The sequence below is a fragment of the Canis lupus genome, chromosome 10 (assembly GCF_048164855.1).
Source record: "Canis lupus baileyi chromosome 10, mCanLup2.hap1, whole genome shotgun sequence".
Lineage (NCBI taxonomy): Eukaryota > Metazoa > Chordata > Mammalia > Carnivora > Canidae > Canis > Canis lupus.
The window spans coordinates 53,597,495-53,611,310 of NC_132847.1; the positions used below are offsets into that span (position 1 = coordinate 53,597,495).

The 13,816-nt window shown below is 37.0% G+C and overlaps 1 protein-coding gene across 9 annotated transcripts in view; it reads left to right on the forward strand.

The window, feature by feature from the left end:
• Window positions 1–13,816, forward strand: part of UNC13B (unc-13 homolog B) — a 231,502-nt gene that overhangs the window by 110,040 nt on the left and 107,646 nt on the right. The gene's annotated exons all lie outside the window — the stretch shown is intronic.

A 13,816-nucleotide genomic window follows, 5' to 3' on the forward strand; every position in this document is an offset into this window, starting at 1 on the left:
TGCCTTCTTCAGTTAGCATAATGCTTTCAAGGTTTATCTATGTCGTAGCATGTATCAAAATATCCTTCCTTTTTTTGTTTAGTTTGTTTTATATTTTTATTTATTTTAAAACTATTTAAGATTTTATTTATTTATTCAGGAGACTGTGAGCCAGAGAGAGAGAGGGAGAGAGCACGGGCAGCGGCAGAAGAAGAGGGACAGGGAGAGGCAGAGGGAGAAGCAGGCTCCCTCCTGAGCAAGGATCATGTCCTGAGGCAGATACTTAGCCAGCTGAGCCACCTAGGCAACCCTATTTTAAAACTTGATTCCAGGAAACCTAGCTCCTGTACAAGGATGACCCATGAATTCATGAAGTGTTCCATATTAAAAATTTTTTTTTATTCTAGTATAATTAACATAATACTAATTATGTTAGTTTCAGGTGTACAAAATAGTGATTCAGTAATTCTATGTATTACTCAGTGCTCATCACAATAAGTGTGCTTTTAATTTCCTTCACTTATTTCACATATCCTGTGCATTCCCTCCCCCACCCACCTCTCCTCTGGTAGCCACTAATTTGTTCTCTTTATTTAAGAGTCTTTTTGTTTCCTTTTTTCTTAATTAAGATATCCTTTCTTTTTAGGCTGAATAATATTCCATTGCATGGGAATACCACATGTTGTTTATTCATTCATCAGTTGATGGATATTTGGGTTATATCTAGCTTTTGGCTATTATGAGTAGTGCTGCTATGAATGACTATTACAAATATTTGTTTTGAATATCTGTTTTTTTGGTTCCTTGGGGTACATACTAAGGATTAGAATTGCTATTAATGGACATTTAAGTTGGTTTCAGTATTGGCTATTACATTGCTCAAGTTGATGTATTTTACATGTATAATTTCTTACATGTGCACATATGGATGATGGCCAGTAGTGGAATTACTGGGTCATAGCATTGTACATTTAACAATGCATTTAACATTTTGGAAGATTTTACAAAACTATCTTCTATAAAGGCTATACTGTTTTTGCCCTTACTAGCAAAGCATGGGACTGTTTTCTCTTCTCTTGGCTTTGAGGTATAGCCAGCCTTCCTACAAATCATATTGCAGAAAGCTTAATGAAAACAGCCATAAGTGATAGTTCTTGTTCCGTGATTCACTCAGAATCTCCTCCCTGCTTAACATGTCTTTCCCTATCTGCTATCCTGGTCCTTTTATTTTCTTTCTGTTTTGACTCTTGATAAGTAGGCCTTACTCTTTGTTGGTGTGCTGTTCAGACTTCCTTCTCTCTCTTTTTTTTTTTTTTTTTAAAGATTTTATTTATTTATTCATAAGAGACACAGAGAGCGAGAGGCAAAGACACAGGCAGAGGGAGAAGCAGACTCCATGCAGGGAACCTGACATGGGACTCGATCCCGGGACTCCAGGATCATGCCCTAGGCCAAAGGCAGGTGCTAAACCTCTGAGCCACCCAGGGATGCCCCCTTCTCTGGTTTATCAACCTGTTTTTCTGCTTATATTTTAATTCTGGACAATTCCTTTCAACTTATTTTCAATAGTAATACCTTGGAAGTAGAGAGGGAAGTGTTGAGGTGGCTGAGGAAGAAGAAGCAAATGGTTAAGAAGAAGCAAATGGCGTGTAGTTTGTTTAGGAAGGCTTTCCAGAAGACCTGAGTTTAGAGATGACTTTTGAAAAAGCTAATTGGAATGTATTGATTTAAAAGAAAGATATTCAGGGATACCTGGTTGAGCATCTGTCTTTGGCTCAGGGCGTGACCCCAGGGTCCAGGATCGAGTCCTGCATCAGGCTCCCTGTGAGGAGCCTGCTTCTCCCTCTGCTTGTGTCTCTGCCTCTCTCTCTCTCTCTGTCTCTAATGAATAAGTAAAATCTTAAAATAAAAGAAAGATATTCATCATAGGATAAAAGAAAAGTATTAAGGGAGGATTCAGAAGATAGCCCACTCCACTCCCTCAGTCCTGGCCAATAACTGGCTGGAACATTTACCCTGGGTAGTAGGATAGTCAGTTCATAGTTTTGCAACCTTTATTCCAGGGCTAGGACTCTCAGAGTCAGGAAAATATACTGGATATAGACTCCACAGAGTGTTTAGGGAGTCTTATTTTAGTAATAGGGCAGTGCAGTGAGTCTGAGACTTCTGTCAGTAAGAGTGGGTAATGAGTTTTATCCTGTACATGTGGTATCTATATATGCAGTTGATATTGATGATGATTATAGGTGTTGGCAAACTAACAAAGAAAAGAGAGAAATTTTAACAATATGGTTTGGCTGAAAATAATGTTAATTGTAGTCTTCTGACTCACTTATTTCTATCCTATCTTTTTCCAGGAAGAATTTGAGGTGGCTAATTGTAGTTATTACATCAACTTATTATCATTTCTGTTCAATTACTACAACACAAAATTACGCATGTTAAAAATGTCAGATAAATGTATTAAGTTTGAGACGTGCCTGGCTGGCTCATTCGGTGCAACTATTGATCTTGGAATTGTGAGTTTGAGCCCCACATTGGGTGTAGAGATTACTTTAAAAATAAAAAATAAAATCTTAAAGTTTCATTTGATTATAGTACTTAAGTGCCTAACCTGGACACAGTATTTGTTGTATAAATCCAACAGTCTTTTATTCCCATAAAAACATGGTCATCTTATGGTTTCTTATTATTGGTTTCATTGGTTCAGAGTGGTAAGAAATAGATTTGATTAGTAAAACATGATTAACAGAAATACTGTTGAAATCAGCAATTGTTAGAATTATTTATTTACAAGTAATTATTGGATACCTCTTCCTCATGCCAAGAACCATGCAAGGCACTTGAGGGTGTAGAGATGAAAGTCTTTGACCTTAGTGAGCTTAGGTCAGAGAGGAAAAACAATTTAACTATCATGTGATTAAGTGAATAGTAGAGTAAGAAAACTTAATCCCATTTCTTGATGGTTAGGAAAGGCTTCCCAGAGAAAATGATATTTAAATTGAAAAGAATTTAAAAGTCAACAAAAGTCCATAGGTCACGTTATATAGTTCACTCTTTGTATTGTTGTTCTGTGGGTCTTGGCAAATGTCTTCACCCACTAATATGATACAGAATAGTTTCTCTTCCCTAAAATTTCCCTGTACTCTACCTATTCATCCTTCCTTCCTCCAAAGCCTCTGGCATAAATTGAGTTTTGAAAGATGAGTAGGAGTCAGTCAAATAAAGGAGACAAGAGTTCATGATACTAGGACACTAACATGAAAAAGCATGATTTACAAACATGTTGAAAATTCTGGATGGCTTGAGGGCAGGGGAGATAACTGTGGGGCGGTGTTATAGATAAGGCATAGAGTCTTCATATCATGCATCCTTTGAAAGTAGCAAGCTATTTATATTTTATCTCAAAGACTGTGAGAAGCATTTGAAGACTTCAGGGGAATGAAATAATCGGATGGTGGTAATTATAGTGATATACCCAGGTTTTTTTTATACATTAAAAAAAATCTGTGGTAGAATGTAACACAGATACACAAGTTCATAAAACAAACATTTAGTTTAATGAATTCATATAAGATAGGCAAAAAATAACCTTTGTCAGGTGCCCCAGAAAGCTGTTCATATGCCCCTTCCCAATCTCAATTCCAATCTCCTTCTCTCTGAAAGTAACTGCCCTATCAACCTTTATGACAATGACTTCCTTGCTTTGTTTTATCACTCAAGTGTGCCTCACTAAACATTAGAATTTATTGGGACGCCTGGGTGGCTCAGTGGTTGAGCGTCTGCCTCCGGCATGCCTCCCATGCCTCCGGCTTGGGGCATGTCCCAGGATCCTGCGAGGAGCCTGCTTCTCTCTCTGCCTATATCTCTGCCTCTCTTTCTCTGTGTCTCTCATGAATAAATAAATAAATCTTAAAAAAAAAAAGAATTTATTTTTGCCTGTTTTATCTTTTTGATATAGCTTATCATTCTTTTTTTAAATATGTGGGTTCCTCCTCCATCTCTTAATTTTTCCTTACAGTTTTTTATTGAGGCAATGAGGCCATTTAACTACATGTCTTTGACTTTATAGTTTCCCATATTGTGAATTTCACTCCATATATTCCCATAGTGAAATTTACTCTTCTGTCTTTTAAAATTTTTTTTATAAATTGGTAGTTGCACATGAAGATTGATGAAATTCAAATTTGATATGTTCCATTTGAAATATGTAATTTAAAACTCCCCTGTTGGCAGCTATTTGGATTTTCCCCAAATTTTTGCTACTAAAGCAGTGCTATAATGAGCAACTTTGTGCAAATATGTTTTTGGTAAATGTGTAAATGGATCTCCCCTTCCTTATTATATATTCCTTTAAGTATTTTTATGTACCTTTCCTTCATAGTACTTGGTATGTATGATTATTCAATTAATATTTTTCTTCTCTAAGCCATAAATTTTAGAAGTAAGGAAAAGTATTCTCAGTACCTTTGCTCAATAATATTAGTTGAATTAGTGCAGTTCTATTAAGTAGAATTACTGAGTTAAGGAATATACGCATTCTAAGTTTTGTTAGATATTGTGTAATATCTATCTATCTATCTATCTATCTATCTATCTGTCTATCTATCTATTAAGATTTTATTTATTCGTGAGAGATAGAGAGGCAGAGACATAGGCAGGGGAAGAAGCAGGCTCTATGCACGGAGCCCAATGTGGTACTCAATCCTGGAACCCCAGGATTGTGCCCTGAGCTGAAGGCAGATGTTCAACCGCTGAGCCACCCAGGCATCCCTCAAATTATATTCTAGAAAGATTGTATCTATTTTTTATTTCTACTGCTGATACTCTTTCTCACATCTAGCCACACTGCCCCTTTCGCCTCCTCCCTTTTCCCCTCTATCTCTTAATCCTTTCCTTCTACAAACATTGTTTTTAAAGTTTATTTTTAATAATTTCTGTACCTACTGTGGGGCTCAAACTCATGATCCCAAGATCAAGAGTTGAGTGCTCTTCTGACTGAGCCAGCCAGGCACCTTACAAATATTTTTTTGTACATTCTTGATTCTGTTCTAGCTACTTGGGATATATCAGGAAGCAAAAGACACCAAGATCCTGGATGGACAGAAACAGTAAATATAATGAATAAGGAAATTATATAGGAATTTAGAGAGGCGACCAATAAAGGAGTAGATACTAAAAGACAATTGGGAATGCTAGAACCGAAATTAAGTTGTAATTATAAATAGGACTGTTAGTGTTTAAGCCACAGTGAGAAGAAGACTTTTGAGTAAAACTTGGAGATGAGGGAATTAGGGCTGTGGCTCCTGGGGAGATCGTGATGTGCAGAGGAAATAGCTGGTTCAGAGGCTTAGTTGCAGGGCACCTGGATGGCTCAGTGGGTTAAGCGTCCAAGTTTTGATCTCAGCTCAGTTCTCATTCTAACAATTATAAGTTCAAGCCCTGCATTGGGCTCCATGCTTTGCATGGAACTTACTTTTTCTTTTTTTTGGGGGAACCTACTTTAAAAAAAACAAAAAGGCTAGTTGAATGACTGCAAAGGGAGTAGGAAGAGGTCTTCTGGGTGTTGGTCTGTTCTGTTTCTTCATGTGTTCTGTTTACATGAGTGTGTTCACTGTATTCATTCATTGACTAATACACTTAGGATTTGTGTACTCTGCATCTTATACTTCAGTAGAGCTTCTATATTAAAAATAAGGAATGGATGTTGAACATTTCAAAATGGCTCAGTAAGACTTACCCATTGTTCATGGGTATATTTTTGTATATTTTTTTATTGGAGTTCAATTTGCCAACATATAGCATAACACCCAGTGCTCATCCTGTCAAGTGTCCCCCTTAGTGCCCATCACCCAGTCACCCTGTCCCCCTGCCCACCTCCCCTTCCACCACCCCTTGTTTGTTTCCCAGAGTTAAGAGTCTCTCATGTTCTGTCACCCTCACTGACATTTCCCACTCAAAATTTTAAGAGGATTCATTTTTAATTGGGTCCTAGACCTGCTAGAATTTTTTCACTTTACATGTATGCTCACATTGAACTAGTCAGTGGGATAATGCATCTGGCTCCTCTTCTTCCATTGGTGCAGGATCACCGCTATGCTTTTAACTGAGAAGCGTTTTTCATCTAGGAAATTCTATAGCTGTATTCTTCAAATTGTAATTCAAAATCATTGGCAGGAGAGTCCTCAGCCTCTTAATGAAAAGGCAGATTCCAATAACAACAACAAATACAGATTCTTAAGCCATTTCAGGCATTTTGAATTAGAATCTCTGGGTTTAGGGTCTAGATATCTGTATTTTATAAACGAGTCTCAATTTTTTAAAAAAGTGTGTTTTTATTTTTATTTATTTTTATTATTTTTGTTTTAGGAAGAGAGAGCACTACCTGAGTGGGGAGGAGCAGAAGAAGAGGGATAGAGAGAATTTCAAGTAGGCTCCATGCCCAGTGTGGAGCTAAGACAGAGCTCGATTCATGACCCTTAGATCCATAACCTGGCCTAAAATTGAATCAAACACTCAACTGACTGAGCTGCTACCCAGGCACCACTTCTTCTTCTTCTTTTTTTAATGTTATTTTCAAGTAATTCCTACACTGAATGTGGGGCTCAAACCTACAACGCCAAGATCAAGAGTTGCACGCTCCATTGCCTGAGCCAGCCAGGCATCCAGTCAAGTAATTTTTATTAAAATTTAAAGACCCTGCTTTGTAATATTAAGAGGAACCTGCTTTTATTCAGTTATTATCTCCTTTAGTATAGGATTTCTGTGCCAGGCATTAGGAGGAATATAAAAGAAGTATAAAACTTAAATCTTACACTCAAAAAACTTACAACCAAGGCTAGGAATGGATGGATTGGATAAAGGCAAGCAATAAAATAAGTTCTAAAGTGGGTGTTTTTTAAAAATCAACTTTATTGAGATATATACACACAAAAAAACACCCATGTGAAGGGTCCAGTTGCATTAGTTTTGATAGATGTATATACCAGTGAAACTACCACCACTGTCGAGATGTAGAACATTTCCATTACCTCTGTGTTGGTTTTTTTTTTTTTTTTTTTTTTACCTCTAAATCTTTTCTCATGCCTTTTGTAATTTATCAATTCACCTGTTGATAGGCTCTTGGATTGTTTCTAGTTATTATGAATAATATGAACATTTTCATGATCTTATGTTTTCATTTCTCTTGGTTAGATACCTGGAAGTGGAATGGCTGGATCATATGGGTAGATGTGTGTTTAACTTTTTAAGAAATGGGCAGATAATTTTTGTTTTGTTAAGAGACATTGTACTAGAGTCATTGAGCATTGTTTATGGAAAAATGCTTAACAGGAACTTCAGAATGGGTAACCAGCCAAATAAGGGAGAATAAGGAACATTTACTGAGTAATTATAATTTGTCTAGCACATGGATTTAAATACTACATACATGATTTTCTAGATTTATGCAAATCTGAGAGGTAAGTGGTATTACTCTTCATTTTTTATGGATGATGAATACAAGGGCAGAGAAGTTAACTAGCCTAGGATCACACAGCTAGTAAGTGATGACTTTGAACCTAGATTTATCTGGTTCCAAAACTCAAAACCATTTCCATTATACCAACAAGGAATGGAAATGAAGGACATTCCAGCTTCAAATAGGGGAAATCAGGCTCATTCCTCTATTTCCCAAGTGTGGCAGGCATAGAAACTGTGACAATACCTGTTTGCCAATAATGACTTTGTTTTGGGGGAATGGTTGGCAGTGTGATTTGATATTTATTTGGTATCAGATTATAGAGGACTTTGAAAACCGGGAAGATAAATATACTCTTTTATGCATAGTGGTTATAAATTATTAGAAGAGTAGTGATGGACCCAGCCATTGCACTACTGGGTATTTACCCCAAAGATACAAATGTAGTGATCTGAAAGGGTACCTGCACCCCACTGTTTATAGCAGCAATGTCCACAATAGCCAAACTATGACAAGAGTCCAAATGTCCATTGACAGATGAATGGACATCACTTGATGGGATGAGCACTGGATGTTATTCTATGTGTTGGCAAACTGAATTTAAATAAAAAAATTAAAACAGATGAATGGATAAAGAAATGCAACTCAGCAATAAAAAAAATGAAATCTTGCCATTTGCGACAACATAGATGGAACTAGAGGATATTATGCTAAGTGAAATAAGTCAGAGAAAGCTAATTATATGATCTCACTCTTAGGTGAAATTTAAGATACAAAACAGGATCATAGGGGAAGAGAGGAAAAAATAAAACAAGATGAAATCAGAGAGGGGACAAACTCAAGAGACTTTCTTTTTTTTTTTAATTTTAATTTAATTTAATTTATTTATGATAAGCACACAGTGAGAGAGAGAGAGAGGCAGAGACATAGGCAGAGGGAGAAGCAGGCTCCATGCACCGGGAGCCCGACATGGGATTCGATCCCGGGTCTCCAGGATCGCGCCCTGGGCCAAAGGCAGGCGCTAAACCGCTGCGCCACCCAGGGATCCCTGAGACTTTCAATCATAGGAAACAAACTGAGGGTCTCTGGAAGGGAGGGAGATGGGGGGACTGGGGTAATAGGGTGATGGACATTAAGGAGGGCATGTGATGTAATGATGTAATGATGCACTGGGTGTTATATAAGACTGATGGAGACACCTGGGTGGTTTAGTGGTTGAGCATCTGCCTTCGGCTCAGGGTGTGATCCCAGGTCCGGGGAGCGAGTCCTGTGTCAGGCTCCCTGTGAGGAGCCTGCTTCTCCCTTTGTCTATGTCTCTGCCTCTCTGTCTGAGTCTCTCATGAATGAATAAAATCTTTAAAAAAGAAAAAAAAAGACTGATGAATCACAGACCTCTACTTCTGAAACCAATAATATATTGTATGTTAATTAATTGAATTTAAATAAAGAAAAAAATTTTAATGTAATAATGTGATTAGAAGCTGGATTTAGGAAAATTAGTTCCTGAGATTAGTGCTTAGTTGCACTAAGCACTGAGTAGATTGAATGGGACAGAGATTAGAAGGTCATAAATCCTGCCAAAATCTGCAATAATTCAGGCATGAGGTAACAGGTTCTTGATAAGGACTGTGAAACCTGTGAGGAAGGAGATGTTTTGTTTTGTTTTGTATGTTTTTTTTTTTTTTTTGTCTTTTTTGTCTTTTTTTGTCAACTGAAGAAGGAGACTTGAGTAGAATTAACTATTAAGCTTGTTGATGGATTGGGCATGGGAGATAAAGTAGAGAGGACTTTTGGAATGGTCTTGTGGCTTCTGGTTTTGAAGTGTTGGGAGTTTTAAGTGTTGGAGTTTTGGGCTTGAGGTACACTTCGCAAAGCTAATCTGCATAGAACTCACAACATTGTAAATACACTGTCATTGCCAGTTGGAGGCTCTAGTTTTCTAGACTGCCTGACTCTAAGCATCGGATGCCACTGAGCTGCAGTGTAATTGGTTATTCACTTGTTAATATGTGAACTAAAGAGGTTTGAGGCTCTAGGGAGGTGGGAAACATTAGCATGCTCATTAAAATTGTCAGTTTGACACACATTTGATATCGCGCCCTGGGCCAAAATTGTGAATACCCAATTTGAGTATGTTGCTGGTTTTGTAAGAAGCTCTTAAGGTACTGAGTTTTGTGTGTAACACGTTTGGCCATTGTCTGTTCTCTGCTTGCTTCTTTTTGGCATCCTTTGATAAGCAGCGTCTACCATCTTGCTCACATTCAGTGTTTTACTGTGTGAATTGTGGAATCTCTTTCTCCTTATTCTATTGTATGTGCTTCCATTTGTTTCTAAGTAGTCTATACTCCAGCTTTCATTTGTTACAATTGCTATTAATGTTTTTAGTAACCTTTTTATTTCTAAATCCAGTACACCATTTTCACTTTTGACTATCCCATAACACTTGACATTTATTAACCACTGCTTCCTTGAAACATTGTTTTTTTTTTTCTGATTCAGAGACCACACCACTATGGTTTTCTTCGTCTCTGGCTTTTTCCCAGCCTCCTTCATAGACTCTTCCTTTTTTTTTTTTTTTTAAGTCAGATTTATTAAGGTATAATTTACATAGAATAAATAATTCTCCCCTTTAGTATACAGTTCTATGAGTTTTGACAACAGAGTTTTGTAACTACAACCATAGTTAAGATATAAAGCAGTTCTGTCAACTCTAAAAATTTTCTAAACCCCTTTGTAGTCAGCCCTTTTCACTCCTGCCCATGAAAACTGTAATTTGTTTTCTGCCCCTGTAGTATTGCCTTTTCCAGAAAGTCATATAAGTAGAATCATATTATATTTAGCTTTTTGAGTCTGGCTTGTTACACTAATCATATTGCATCTAAGATTCATCTGTGTGTGTCCATTCATTACTTTTTATTCCTGAATACCACTTTATTATATGGATATACCATGGTTTGTTTATCTTTTCAGCTGGTGGACATCTTTGTTTACAGTTTATTATGAATTAAGCAACTGTGAACATTCATGTATAGGATTTTATGTAACATGTCCCCTCCTCCCTTGGGTAAATACATATGAGAGGGAATGCTGGGTTTTATGGTATATATTTAACTTAATAAGAAATGCTCAGATTATTTTTCAAAGAGGCCTTCCACTTTGCATTCTTGCCCACCATGTGTGAGAATTCCAGTGTGTCCACAGCCTCACCAACACTTTGTCTTGTCGGTTCATTCATTTATTCTTTTCTTTCTTTCTTTGCTTTTTAAAAAAAAAATCTGTCTGCTTTTTAAATATGGCTACTCTGTAGATTCCCCCTGATCCCCTTTGTACAGTCTTTTTCTTTATCCTGCATTCTGCCTCATTTAAAAAAATTTTTTTAAAAAGACTTATTTATTTTGGAGAGAGAAAAGAGGCAGAGGGGCAGATGTAGAAGGAGAGAGAGAATCCCAAAAAGACTCCCTGCTGAATGTGGATCCTGATGCAAGGCTCAATCCCAGGACCCTGAGAACATGACCCTGAGAACATGACCCTGAGCTGAAATCAAGAGTTGGCCGCTTAACCAACTGAGTCACCTAGGTACCCCTGCCTCATTGTTTTTTTTATATTTACATTTTAATTTTTATCCATTAATTTACAAATATTTGTTGAGTTACTGTATTGTGCCAAGCACTGTTTAGGCAGTAAGGATACAGCAGGGTACAAAGCAGAAAAATCTGTCTTCATGGCAGCTTGTATTCTGAAAACTTACAACTCCACATATCTTTCCTTAGGTCTACAACCATATATCCAGCTGTCTTCCCAGATATACTCATTTGAAATACCTCATAGATAACTCACAGCCAGTAATCTTTTTTTTTTTTTTAAATATATATTTTATTTTTTTAATTATTTATTTATTTATTTATTTATGAAGTCACACAGAGAGAGAGAGAGAGGCAGAGACATAGGCAGAGGGAGAAGCAGGCTCCATGCACCGGGAGCCTGATGTGGGATTCGATCCCGGGTCTCCAGGATCGTGCCCTGGGCCAAAGGCAGGCGCCAAACCGCTGTGCCACCCAGGGATCCCCTCACAGCCAGTAATCTTACACTAAATTCATAATTTTTTTCAACCTGCCCCTCTTGTATTTCTCTTCTTGATGAATGGTGTCATATCCACCTAATAGCTCAAGCTAAAATTGTTTATTCTCCTTTAGTCTCCTCAGCTTTATTCTCCTCAGCTTCCACATTGAGTTACTTATTAAATCCTATTGATTTTATCTGACGAATGTATCTATTCTACTCCCTCTACCACTTTCCTAGTTCAATCCATCATTAGGTGAGTACAGTAGTTTCCTTATCAGCCTCCCTGACACCAGTCTCCAGTCCACGTATCCTATAAACTTGTGGCCACACTGTACTATGATCCTCTAAAATGACAAATCTGATTCATTTCTCCCATGCTTTATACCAATTCATTTGTGGAATTTAAGAAGCAAACTAACAAAGAAAAAATAAAGAGATAATCCAGAAAACAAACTCTTAACTATAGAGAATAAACAGATGTTACCAGAGGGGTGGTGGATGGAGGATGGGTGAAGTAGGCGAAAGGGATTAAGTGTGTACTTGATGTCATGATGAGCATTGGGTAATGTATAGAATTATTGAATCACTTTATTATAAACCTGAAACCAATATAACACTGTATATTAACTATCCTGGAATTAAAAAAAAAAAAAAAGCTGTGATGGCTCTGCATTAACCTCCAGATAACATCAAATTCCTAACATTACTAAATTTCTAACCATTACTTAGGACTTCCTTTGATTAAGTTCTTTCATAACCCTTCAGTGTCCTATTCAGATATGCTAGAACTATTTGCAAGTTCACTGAATGTGCTTTTGTGTGTATGATTTACATTTCCTGGAACATCATCCTTCAACCCCTTTATTGGTACTTAACACCTAGCAAAATCTAACTATCCTCAGTAATTGTCCTTCTGGCTAGTGAGATGTTTTAGTGTGTTTTTAGAGTGAGGAAGGAAACTTGCTTAATTAAACTGATGTTCTTTCTCTTATAATGGGTACCACACTGAAGTGACAATAGGGAACTGGTTGGTCAGAGAGCATGTTATTTTCATGGCTTGGGATTGGATCTAGGGAGTGGAATCAAATCATTTGATTTAGTTCTATAAGATACTTATTGAGCATCTACTATGTATAAGGAACTGCTGTGATGCATTCAAAGATGAGGCAGTGTCTTGCAATGAGAGGCTTCTTTGGGTCCAGAGTTTCAGTGAGAAGCAGCATTGTCACTTGCCCGGAGCAATCTAGGTTGCTAGGCATGTTCTAAAGTTCGGTTCTTTCCCTTTCTTTCTTTTTTCTTTTTTCTTTCTTTTTAAGGAAGCAAAGTAATTACTCTCCCAGAGTTGTTATGGCAACTATGTTGTAGCCTGGGAGAATTTTCTCTTTAACTCCTTCTTTTTCTATGGCTAGGAAGTTAGATAAATTATTAAAATTTAAGAAATGGCACAGTAAGTCAACATATCTTTTCTGAGGGATAGGAAGAGATGGAGGTAGTAGGAGGAAGGTAAGTATAGGAAGAAAACTCTTAGTGTATAGTTACATTAAATGGACTATGACCGATTAGTAGTCCTTTATCCCCAGGTTTGGGAGTTGGCTCAGGTAATGAAACCAGCCTATGTTGGCATTATTCAGTGCTTCCAGAATTTTGAGTCTTAACTGCAAATTTTGAAGGGAACTGCACCCTCAGAGCTCTGAGGACTTTCTAACCCAGACATAGACAATCCCTCAACAGATATTAGTGTGTGGATCTTCCTGTTACCTATTTTTAAAGAACCTGTAAGGCAAGCAAAAACATGGCAACATGAAAAAAACAAACAAAAAAATACCAATTGCTTGCCCTGTTCCAGAGACCTGTACTAAGTACTTTACGTGCATTTTCTCTTAAAATCCTATGGTAGCTGAGACTCATAATATTCTCATATTACAATTGAAGAAATATCTGTAATTTTTTCAAGACCATATGGCTAGTAGTGACAGAGCTAGAAGAACTTAAGTTTGGCTTGAGTACTCATGTTCTTAATTATGAAGCTAAATTACTCCTGGTTTCTTGGGATAAAGGCCTATTTTTAGTGTGCGTGTGTGTGTGTGTGTGTGTGTGTGAGTGTGACATTAGTTGCCTCAAATTCAGTTTTGGGTATGGAATAGGATTTAAATGTAATTAATACTGAATTTTTTATTTTGAAAAATGAGTAGAAAGTGTTCAATTTTCTCTTGTCGTTGAAAGCTTCTGTATTTATTGGATTTTATTAAATTGTATAGGCAGTTAGAAAAAAGTGATTCTGAGCAGAATGCTACAGTGTTTTATTACATATTGGGA